General features: G+C 35.5%; 1 pseudogene; it reads left to right on the top strand.

The window, feature by feature from the left end:
* The first annotated feature begins 9,690 nt into the window (after window positions 1–9,690).
* Window positions 9,691–10,477, top strand: LOC108102182 (annotated as a pseudogene).
* The last annotated feature ends 1,765 nt before the right edge of the window (window positions 10,478–12,242 follow it).

The following is a 12,242-nucleotide window of genomic DNA, read 5'->3' as shown; positions in this document are numbered from 1 at the left end:
ATAAAAAAGTTGCAGATTACGTTACTAAAAAAAATTATCTTTTTCTTTATCTGGATAACACGCAATTGATAAAGCATTTTCGTTTATTAGGGTAGTTCCAGTAATTGCTATAAGCAAGGTGACCGGAATCTTTGTCTTTTTTTATCCGTAATCCTAAATGCCCGGAATGGACTATTATTAAATGAATGTACAAACAAAAAGAAAGCTAGCTTCGTCAAGCCGAAGCTTATATACCCTTGCAGACATCAAATATGTTGAACGAAATATATAAAGGCTAAACAACATCGAAGCTACATACATAAGTCGATTTTTCTATTAAGTTTTTATATTTCCGACTATTGTTCATATGTTACACTGCGTTGTAATCTTCTGACTGAAATTAAAATTACCTCAGCAAGGGTATAAAAACTGGACTGTTTGTAGACAATTGAAATGAAAGTTGTGAGTTTTGCATTTTTCTCTTTGGTTTTTTGTTATAAAAAAAGTGCGTGCGTACAAAGTAAAACATGTCTGAAGTAAAACTTCTTTGGCAAGCTAATTTATCAGTCTTGTCTATACAGTCGAGTCCCGATAATTCGAAATATCAAGGGGATCACTTTTTTTACGAATTAGACGGAAATTCGATTTATCGAGATTTCTATTTAACGGGGCTCAAAAATGAAAAATTCGAATAAACGGGGTTTTTACATTTCACATCATATTTACATATGTATTATTATTAAAATTAAACAAACATTATAAGTATGAACATTCATTTGTACGTTTTTCAAATTAAAGGAAAATTAAACAATAACATGAAATTATAACAGCGAGAGAAACACAAAATTCATAATGCATAGCGACATAAAGGCGGCATATCTGTCTGCAAAATCTAACGGTGCTTTAACTACAAAAAATTTCACATCGCATTACGATTTATAAGAGGTTACGAAACAAAATTACGATTTATAAGAGGTTCAATAGGTATTCTTTGCGTTGCGCCAAATACTACGAATTAACGAGGGGACCAAAATGTATGGAATTTTTACGAATTAACGAGTTTTTTTTCAAGGGGACAGAATTTTTTTACGAATTATCGCCATTTTCGATTTAGCGGGGTACGAATTATCGGGATTCGACTGTATTTATAAAAATCTAAAACTTTAGATTTTCGAGACTTAAAGAAAGGGAAAAAGGAAAATATATTAGGAATTTAATTGTCATTAAAATATTAAAAGTTATTTAAATTTTGTTTCTGAACTTAAAATTTAGAAAAGCGAACTTATCAAATATTTATATTTTATTGAAAATGTTATTAATGAAATGACGATAATAATGACGAGTGGAAAGTTGAAATGCAACAGGTTACTTTTAAATATTAAAACTACCTAACCTTCAAACCAATTAGCCCTAAAATTTTAAATAAACAAAAAGATAACAGATATATTACTTACTTCGCGTTACTGCTTAGTACAGGAAGACTTTAAAATGTATCACAAAATATTATTCATAAAGTTTATTTATAAATTGAACTCACTTTTTATATACATCATAAGTGCTAAAAATATTGTAAATAGATGAAAAATCTGCGTTTACTGCAAATGACGTTATGCGATAGATTTGCCATCTAAAGTTCTAATAATTAACTAGCAAATGAATACACAAACCAATATGCTCTCGGGTTTTCGAAGTAAGAGATTGTACGCGGACGATTTTTTTTCAAAACGTTACCCTTGTGTGCTTATGAAAAATACTCATTGCAATTATTGCAGCAAGCACATACATTTATAACATGCATACAAACATGCACAAAAATATTTTGAAAAGGGAACAGTATGGCAGTCCTGAAGGACAGCTTTGGGTAAAATCCAAAAATTACGGAACAATTAATATTCATTGTCATATAACAGTCCCTTTTAAACCCCATGCACAGCGTGAGGGTAAAACGACATCATCTTCTTCTGCTTTTTTCCCACTTATAAGAAAACATACTCTCTTTCGCACTCATTGTAGTTCTCACTTGCTTGCTCCCTATTCTCAGTCCATCGCTAGATGCTTCCAGTGTTGCCAACTCTGAGTGGTCATTTATAGCAGTGGAAGCAAAAAAAAATAGCCAAAAATAGCTAAATTTCTTCAAAAATAGTAAATTAAAATAGCCGTTAGTTTTCAATAATAAAATCTTATATTTTTGTACATTCAGTGTTGATTATTTAATGATTTTTCTTCGCTAAGCAAATTGCTTAAAATTTGCCCAATTTCTACCTCCTCGGAACTCAAATACTTTCCCATTGTACCAATCTGTGAAAGACACTTATGGGGGACGGCGTACTGAAAACAGCATTTTTTTTTTTTTTAGTTTCAACGTGCGATATAAAGTTTCACAACTTTGCATTCAATGTGCACTTACAATATTTGCAAAATGCTTTTGATTTGTTAGTTAAATCTTTTGCAACACAGACCTTAAATTGGGGATCCTCCAACCAAGCATCGCGAACTTTTTGTTTATACAAGTACACGAAGTACCCAAAAGCTACAAAAGGGTAAATAATATTTTAGTATTTAAAATACACAATTCGGTTACGCTGGGCGGTAAACGTGGTGTCTATGTATCAATAGCCACAAACAACGTCTCTATTGCCAATATACGATTTCCGAAAATGTAATTTGATGGTCGACGGTTTTTTAGTCGACTATAAATAAATAAATAATATCAAATATTACAAATTATTTAAAATAGCTAAAAAATAGCACATTTTTTTTTATGAAATAGCCAACATAACAGGCTCCTGCCATATTGAGTGGTTTCTAGTTTTAGGTCATGCAAAATAGCCAAATCTGGCCAGAAAATAGCCAAGTTGGCAACACTGGATGCTTCATGCTAAGTTCGCCCTGTCTTACTCTCTCTCAATCGGTCTCGATCGCTCTCTCTTTTTTTTCTACACTTCCGTTCCATACATGCGTGACGTTACCATTCCATTTGAAAAAATTTTACCCTCGTGCGCCTAAGGAAGTTTCACTTCAAAACTCGAAATTTTGGGCCTATTCGATTTACAAGTCAATTTCGTGCGTTTATGGTTGTTAAGTCTGAGTTTGAGAAACACAGTTTTGAGAAAAACCCGTTCAAAGTTTCAAGTTTGAACTTAACGCTCCGAACAGCTCTTTCTTCTACATGCTGTATCTTTAAAACGACTTCGAATTTTCAAAAATGACCTTGTTAGGGAGTGGCGTAGCGTGCCTTGTCGGGGCCCCGTATAAAAAATTTTTTGGAGGCCCTTATATGCAGGTAAAGATTTTTCACAAAAGAAAACAAGAAAGGAAGCTAGCTTCGTAAAACCGAAGGTTTTATACCCCTGCAGTCATCAAATATGTCGAAAAAAATACATAACGGCTAAACAACATCGAAGCTAAGACGATTTTTTTAATCATTTTCTATATTTTCGACTATTGTTCAAATGACGGCTATATGATATACTCGTCCGATTTTGATTAAATTTAATTCGGTATTCAAGAGTCGTTAGAAAACTCTTTATTCCAAAAATCATGCTTGTCTGATGAAAAACAACGATGTTACAATTTGATTTCCGTTTTTTCTATATAGATTTTTCGATCTTTCCTATCGCAGCTATAAGATATAGTTGTCCGATTTTTATGAAACTTTTTTCTCAATATAAGAGTTTTTAAAAACTTGATATTCAAAAATCATGCTCTTGGGATAAAAAACAACGATGTTATCAATTTATTTCCATTAATTCTATATATATTTTTCGATCGCTCCTATGGCAGCTATATGATAGAGTTATCCGATTTTGATCAAATTTAATCCGAATTCAATAACAGTTCGAAAACGCCATCTTGAAGAAATCAAGTCGATCTGATCAAAAACAAAGGCGTGAGAGTATTTTATTTCATTCTCTCGTATGGGAGCTATCCGATATAATCGCCCGATCCGGCCCGTTCCGACTTACATACTGCATGCAATAACTACACACCTTTTGGGAAAGTTTCAGCACGATAGCTTTAAAACTGAGAGACTAGTTTGGGCAGAAACGGACAGACGGACAGACGTACATACATATTTCGATTCAGATGGTGATGCTGATCAAGAATATATATACATATATATATGCATATATATATATGGGGTCTGAGGTGTCTCCTTCACTGCCTTGCAAACTTCTGACTGAAATTTTAATACCCTTTTGCTCTGCAAGGGTATAAAAAATATTGTGAGAAGAAATATTTATTTATCACATTATTAACCCATTTTACAAATAAAAATCAAATTTTAAATATTCACTGTTACACACTTCGGGGCCCCCGTGCCCCGGGGCCCCGTATAATTGATACGGCATATACGGCGGTAGCTACGCCCCTGTTGTTAGGATATTCTATTACCACGTTCAGAAAGAAATTTATGAACAAGAAAAATCGATTTTGGCAGCAGAGAAGCAAATATTTGTTTCGTTTGGCTGTGAATCTGCAGTGAATACTTGGGCTGGTAGTCAGGTCTCAGAAGCCTCTTGTTGGAGTTCTTGTGAAACGGTAAATGGTACTGTAAATCAGCTTAATTTCTTAATTTTTGTTATTTTCATAATCTTGCAGAGGGTATTTTAATTTCAGTCAGAAGTTTGCAATGCAGTGAAAAAGACGCCTCAGACCCCATAAAGTATATATATATCCTATATATATCCGTCGGTCTGTTTCTATTTAAACTAGTCTGTCGGTTTTTAAGCTATCCCACTGAAACTCTTATAAAAGTTTGGTTATCAGAAACCGATCGACGGAGTTATTGGATGCATTATAAAGGTCGTAACGTGAGAGATCGACCACAGGAGAGATCGAAAAAATAAACCTTTGTTGTTGGTCATATCGACTTTTTCGATATGGTGTTAAATTTCGAACTCTATTTTATTGAAATTGGATGTCGATTTTTGACATATAGCTGCCATAGCAGAGATCGAACGTTTAATATGGAATAAATGGAAATAAAAAAGTTTACAAAACGTCCATAATTTTTAGAGAATCAAGTTTTAAACTAGTCTTGGGTCATGAAATAAGTTTCATAAAAATCAGACAACTACATATATCATATAGCTGACATCGGAAAAATGGGGAGCTCTATCTAAATATAGTTTTGTAACAACTCTTGAATTTCGAATCTAATTTCATGAAAATGAAACGTCTAGGTATATCATATAGCTTTCATAGAAACAACCGGTGACAAAATTGAAAATTTATGCAAATAGGTCTTAATACCTTCGATAGTGTTTTGCCCGACATTTGTGGTGACTGCAAGAGTATCGGCTCGCCGAAGACAGGTTCATTTTTTTTATTTTTATTAGATATTTTTTCATTTTTCTGAGGACCGTGGTACATTGACCACGCTGTGCATTTACGCGACTAGGAATAGAATTGTTACTAACATTGAGAACAAAGACAAAAAGGTAATTTTTAATTTTGTTAATGATTATTGCAAAACGTTTATTCGAGTTCCTTTACAACATAACACAAATAAATTTTCAAAGCTTATAGTAAGTTTAATTAACTTTAAACACATTTTAAGTTTCGCATTTTGTTTAATATTATATATTCTTGATCAGCATCACGATCAGAATCCAAATACGTCTGTACGCTGAAATTTTCCCAAAAGTTGTGTATTTATTGCATGCAGTATGTAAGTCGGCACGGGCCGGATCGGCCGACTATATCGGATAGCTCCCATATGGGAAAATGAAATAAAAAATTCTCATGCCGTTGTTTTTGATCAGATCGACTTGATTTATTCTAGAATTCGATTTCTAACTAATATTGAATTTCGGATTAAATTTTATCAAAATCGGATAGCTCTATCATATAGCTGCCATAGGAAAGACCAAAAATATAAATATTAAATAAAAATAATGAAAAAAAATTATAAAGTCGTTGTTTTTAATTCCACGAGCATGATTTTTAGAACATCAAGTTTTTTTAATACCCTTGAATAGAGAACAAATCGGACTACTATATCATATAGCTGCCATAGGAAAGATCGAAAAATCTATAGCGAAATAACGGAAATAAATGATAACATAATTGAAAAAATCTGCTTATGTACGTAATATTTGAACGACCCCCACGTGCTTTTAACCCTTTCATGCCCAAATTAATCTGGGGACACATAAAAAATATTTAACGCCATAAATGATTAATAGGAACCCCAAGTAACTTTCATATCGATTTTCGATACTCTAAGTCCTTTGGTATGTCCTTACTGCAATGTTGCCTTTAGGCCTTTGAAAAAATCCACACTCTTTATAAAACAATTTTCAAGCCCAACTTTATACTTTTATCATAGTCTTACCTGTTTTAAAGATATGTACGTACTTATTTTATTAGTATTTGTCACTAATTTTAGTTAATCGCACTATTTGCACGGACACTTTTTGGTAAAATTTTTCGGCAGCTGTGGTCGCTTCGAATCATAAGTGATAACTCAGCACACGCTGCAGCTGCATTCGCCAAAATTACCAAAAATTAAACAACATTATTGCCTGTAGGCAACAGTGGGCATGAAAGGGTTAAGTTACAAATTTTAAAGTGATACAACATTTGCGTTTTTTCAACGAGTTTCGTGTCCTGATTAAGTACTTTTTTTATATGAAAAAAATAGAGTAGAAGCAAAAAAAAGGTAAAACAATCAACAACGAATCTATACTAATATTATAAAGAGGTAAAATTTGTTTGTTTGTTTGTTTGTTTGTTTGTTTGTTTGTTTGCAGCGAATAGGCTCCGGAACTACTGGTCCGTTTTAAAAAATTCTTTCACCGATAGAAAGCTTTATTATCGAGGAGTTAAATAGGCTGTAATTTATTTTGAAAAAAATTAGGGATCCGTAAGAAAATTGCAATATTGTCGCATATAAAGTGAGTTGCTACCTCATGACACTGACAAACACGTTCCCATAGCATTTTAACTCAATTTTTGTGTTCACTGTGAAATTGTGAAAAAAAAAAGAATTTTTATTTAATTTAAGTTGAACTGTGAAAATTATGTGGATCGTGCATTTGAGGATAAATTCACCACTCTGTCCATAGTCCAAAATGCTTAGAGGACGACGTGGTTTTAAAGGCCAAAAAAAGGGCCATGTTTGATTTTTTTGCGGCGAAATGAGTAAGTTTATTTTATTGAGCTTAATTACATGTTATTGTTTAACTTTTGAAGAGTATTAGAAAAAAATTATTTAAAAATATTTAAAAATAAGCCTGTGGCGGTTAATCTTCCGAAGCGCCTAAAAAAAGTTGTTTTGCGGTGAACATCATAGGGCGTTAACGGATCATCTTAAAAATAAAATGTGATATGCGTTGTAAAGATAATGAATTTCCCGAGGTAATCAGGAAGAGTTTTTTGTTCTCGACGTATTGGTCATTCAGAAAAAAAATAAAAAAAAATGTAAAAAAAAATTTTTAAAACCTTCCCCCCCTTAAGTCGACTACTAGAGCACCAATTTCTATCGACCTACCTTGCATTTCTTAAAGGATCATTATTTTTCCTGGAATTGGACCAAACACGCCGGAGTCAAAGCGCTTATCGGTTTGCTTCGCCACACATTTGGGCTGTAAATGCCAAAGGCTGGCTTCTTCATCCACTGTTATCATTACAAACCTAGAGTTGCTAACTAACTAAATAATGGGTTCGCTTTCTTCCGACCGTTTGCAGACTGTCAGAAAGGTTAAAGTTACTGGAGTAGAGCATATCGCGTACGCAGCGATATGCCATATAAAACTTATCTGGCCATCTATATTTGCTTCTCATAAAAAGCAGTACACATAGAGATGCTCTCAGAGTCCTCACAACTAATACTTTCATTCTTTCGTTTATGCGTTTTGTTTCTCGCCAAGGCAGTAATTGTGACGTTAATGCGACAAATTTTACTGGATCCTGTGCTCAATTGGGAGGAGGTAATAATACATCTACATATATATTCTCTCCGCGTACCTCGACATTTTGGAATCTCGGCCATGACCCGAGGGACACTTTCGGTTTCGACCTTAAAACACCGCTCAGTAAGTTTCCGACTTAATAATGGAAATTTTTATCAATACTGATTCCATATCCGGCTAAACACTCAGTCCAGCGCGTTTCCAAACTTTATATGCCATTTGTGTAGAAGAATGGACTTTTACCTTCAAAATAGGTCTCTTGCCCTGGAGGTGCTTTTTGAAATGTGAAAAAAGCCAGTAGTGGCTGTGGGCCATACCTGGAGAATGGGGTTGGTGCGGCTGTAGTTCGAACCTTAATTCCCAATTGTTGCCATAGAGTTGCGAATGTTTTCCTGGATAGCGCGTTCCAGTCGATCCATCAGGTTTATATAATACTAGAGGTCCTGTGTCCGCTTCGCTGGTCAACACAATTTAACAACATAAAAGTCAATGTTGGAACATTTTTCAAATATATGGAAGTTAGAAAGATGGTGATTTAACACTTTTCCAGTTTGACTTTTCCACTTGCGCAGCACAATCCAGCCGTTTCTCTTTTAAACTTTATCGCACTGCAATATCGGTATATAGTCGCCATTGGTCCAATATCTTTCATTATCACAGTAGTTCGCAGTGGGGTCATATTGGATAGCCAAGCGATTGAATGATGCCAATGATCTCCATGTGCTCATTTGTCTTTCTTCGCTTAAGTTTTGTGAATATACTTGTTGCTGGCTTGGATGTCTGCGGCCAATGTTTGCACGTCGTCCTCTAAGCATTTTGGACTATGGACAAAGTGGTGAATTTATCCTCAAATGCCACAAATCCACATAATTTTCACAATTCAACTTAAATTGAATAAAAATTCTTTTTTTTTTCACAATTTCACAGTGAACACAAAAAATGAGTTAAAATGCTATGGGAGCGTGTTTGTCAGTGTGATGAGGTAGCAACTCACTTTATATGCGAAAATATTGCAATTTTCTTACGGATCCCTAATTTTTTTCAAAATAAATTATAGCCTATTTAACTCCACGATAACATAGCTTTCTATCGGTGAAAGAATTTTTTAAATCGGACCAGTAGTTCCGGAGCCTATTCGCTGCAAACAAACAAACAAACAAACAAAAAAAACAAACAAACAAACAAACAAATTTTACCTCTTTATAATATTAGTATAGATAGATATGCATAGGCATTCGATTAAATCTCTACTGCTGACTCTCTGCATCTCCTAAAACAAGAAAGGAAGCTTCGGCAAGCTTATATACCCTCGCAGTCATTCAATATGTCTAACCAAATACATAGAGACTAAACAACATCGAACCTATGTCGATTTTTCTATGAAGTTTCTGTATTTCCGACGAATTTTTATATGAAAGCTTAACGATTTTTATGAAACTTAATTTGAAATTATGCTTTTCTGAAGAAAAAAAACGATTTTATCATTTATTTTAGTTAATTTCCGTGAATTCTTTCTAGATTTTTCGGTCTTTCCTATGGTAGCTGTATGATGTAGTTGTCCGATTTTTATGAAATTTTTTTCCCGACTCAAGGGTATTTAAATAAATCGATGTTTTAAAAATAATTGTCGCGGAACAAAAAACAGCGACGTTAAATTTTTTTTTATTATTTATACATATATATAAATTTCGATCTTTCCTATGGCAGCTATAAGATAGTTATCCGATTTTGTAAAATTAATTCGAAATTCGACAGTAGTTAAAAAACACCATCTGCAAGAAATCAAGTCGATATGATCGAAAACAACGGAGTAACAATTGTAAATGAATGCATTAACTACACAACTTTTGGTAAAGTTTCAGCAAGATAGCTTTAAAACTGAGAGACTAGTTTGCTCCTTCAGCTTCACGGTTCACCTTACTACAGTGGTCGGCTTTTACCTGACGGACTACTTCCTGCCCTCTATCCTCATTGTGGCTATATCCTGGGTATCCTTCTGGCTGCAGACTGATCAGGCTCCACCGAGAATTACTTTGGGCACGAGCACCTTGCTAACCTTTATAACTCTGGCTTTCGCGCAGGGTAAAACGCTGCCAAAAGTTAGCTACATCAAGGTGTCAGCAGGTTCCTGGGCTGTACCATCTTCATTTTAGGCAGCATGGTTGAGTTTGCCTTTGTAAACACCATTTGGCGTCGCAAGAATAGTGTGCCCGTTAAGAAGTTGAACAGTAAACACATCCTGAAGTCCACATAATCACCGAATTTGCGAAGACGGCGCAGTCACGGGAGATACATGTCATTTTCGGGAACTGCTTTTCCAAAACCCGGTGAAACCAGCTCTTTGGGCGGAGCTAGATTCAATAATTACCTAACAGTCAATCTGCCCAACAACGATTAAGGAGGGACAGGTTCTGGATCAGCAGAGGACCAGGGGAATCCAAAAGTTGGACGTTAACTTCGTAGAGAGTGCCTTCGGCTCTATGGGAGCAGCTCAGTCTACGGGAGGTGCGAGATTCGTGTTTCCCTTGGCTTTTCTCGTTTTCAACTTGTTCTTTTTGACATTTGTCTACTGCATGTAAAAAAAGTGTTATATAAAGCCTTGCACCTTATTCAATTAGGTTTAATTATGGCCAGTGCTTTAAATTTATTTTTTGCCTGTGTTTCCTATTGTATTGTTTCTTTAATAAGAGTTTAGTAAAATGTCTTGATTTTATTACATTGTTAAGGGGCCGTACATAAACCTCGGGACGCTAATTTTTGGCTTTCTTGACCACCTGTGACTCTCTGATAAACCCCCCACCCCCCTAGGAGCGTCACGAGGTTTATGGACGGCCCCTATATAAAAAAAAATGCTTATGAGCAAAAAAAAAAATAAAAGAAGCGGACAGACGGACGGACATACAGACGTTTTTCGATTCAGAAGAATATAAATATGTATATACTTGATGGGCTCTGAGGAGCCTCCTTCACTGCGTTGCAAACTTCTGGCCTAATTTATAATACCCTCTGCAATGGTATAACAATACTAACACACACGAGGGTGGTCCGATAATAATATAGCCTCCAAAAGAAAAAAAGAGGCAATTTATTTCTCAACATAATCTCCTTTTAGCTCGATACACTTGACCCAGCGATGCTCTAACTTCTTTAACCGGTCTGAAAAATACGTTTTCTCGAGGTCTGCAAAATAGACCTCTGTAGCGGCGACAACCTTCTCATTCGACGCAAATTTCTGTCCAGCGAGTGACTTTTTCAAGTTTGGAAACAAAAGAAGACACACGGCTCCAATTTGGCCGTGGCGAGGGCGGAAGTGTGAGCCGGTGCGCTGTCATGATGGAAGAGCACTTTTTTCTTTGCCAAATGGGGCGTATTTTCTGCAATTCGGCGGCGAATCGGCCCAATAATTCGGCATAGTACAGCCCTGTGACCATTTTGCCCTTCTCCAGGTAGTCGATGTAGATCACACCCTGTGAATCCCAAAAAACGGTGGCCATCTCCTTTCCGGCCGAAACTCCTTCGGATTGCGCTTAAACAGCGTCAAACATTGCTCTGAAGTGGTCTCACGGTTGCGTTTGTTGTGCGGAGTGAGTAAACTCGGCATCCATCGCGCCGACAGCTTTTTCATGCCCAAAATTTCATGCAGGCCATTTTTTTTTTAAAGTCCTACGGCCCACAATCCCGCCCAACCGACCGAGGGGCGACCGCCGTGTATCGTACGGCACGATTCGCGATAATTTTGACGCGATTTTTAAAAGAAAAAACGAAAGATAAGGAGAGAAAGTTACATTTTATTTTAATTTTAAATTTAACGATCTAATTTTGTGCCAGAAATGTTAGTATTGATCGTTTTATATATAGAATACAGTCTATTATAGTCCGAACAAAGTACCCTGAAAGGCTCATGCACGTCGTAATTAGATCTACAAAGATTTAAAACTAAAGGAACATAATTTCTAGTAAATCTACTTGGTATAAATTGAATAAATACAGTCCCAAGCATCGTTCTACGGTTAGTAAGGGAGGGCAAGTTAATGAGGAGCAATCTATGAGAATATGAGGGTAGGAATAGGTTTGCATTCCAGTTTAGGCGGCGTAGGGCAAAAATTAAAAAGTTTTTTTGTACTGATTCTATGCGATCAGCATGTACTCCGTATTGAGGACTCCAAACGGGTGCCCCATACTCAAGGATTGGCCGGACCAATGATATAAATAAAACCTTGGTAACGTAAGGATCCTCAAATTCCTTCGACCATCGTTTAATAAATCCAAGCATTCCCCTAGCTTTATTAACCATGTTCGAAATACGAGCAGAGAATTTAAGTTTGGGGTCCAATTGGACGCCAA

Source organism: Drosophila ficusphila, unplaced genomic scaffold (assembly GCF_018152265.1).
Source record: "Drosophila ficusphila isolate 14025-0441.05 unplaced genomic scaffold, ASM1815226v1 contig_470, whole genome shotgun sequence".
Taxonomy (NCBI): domain Eukaryota; kingdom Metazoa; phylum Arthropoda; class Insecta; order Diptera; family Drosophilidae; genus Drosophila; species Drosophila ficusphila.
This window is presented reverse-complemented; position numbering and strand designations above follow the sequence as displayed.